This window comes from Penaeus monodon, chromosome 20, assembly GCF_015228065.2.
Source record: "Penaeus monodon isolate SGIC_2016 chromosome 20, NSTDA_Pmon_1, whole genome shotgun sequence".
Lineage (NCBI taxonomy): Eukaryota > Metazoa > Arthropoda > Malacostraca > Decapoda > Penaeidae > Penaeus > Penaeus monodon.
The window spans coordinates 41,830,233-41,830,454 of record NC_051405.1 but is presented as its reverse complement, the minus strand read 5'-3'; positions in this window follow the sequence as shown (position 1 = coordinate 41,830,454).

Genomic DNA, 222 nt, shown 5'->3' with positions numbered 1-222 from the left:
AGATCAGTAGTAGATTGCGTAAGGACGTCACAAACCGGTACGGATAAGTATTGTCTATCGTCAATAAAGCACATTCCCAGTGACAACACTTGATTCTGAGTTTTAGATATAGCATGATCATGACTCAAGGCATGGCGACACAGGAGGCTGAGCGATGCCGCAACCCCAGCTAAGGTTACGCTGTCGTAGCGAGATAAGGCTCAAAGATGCTATTACGAAAAG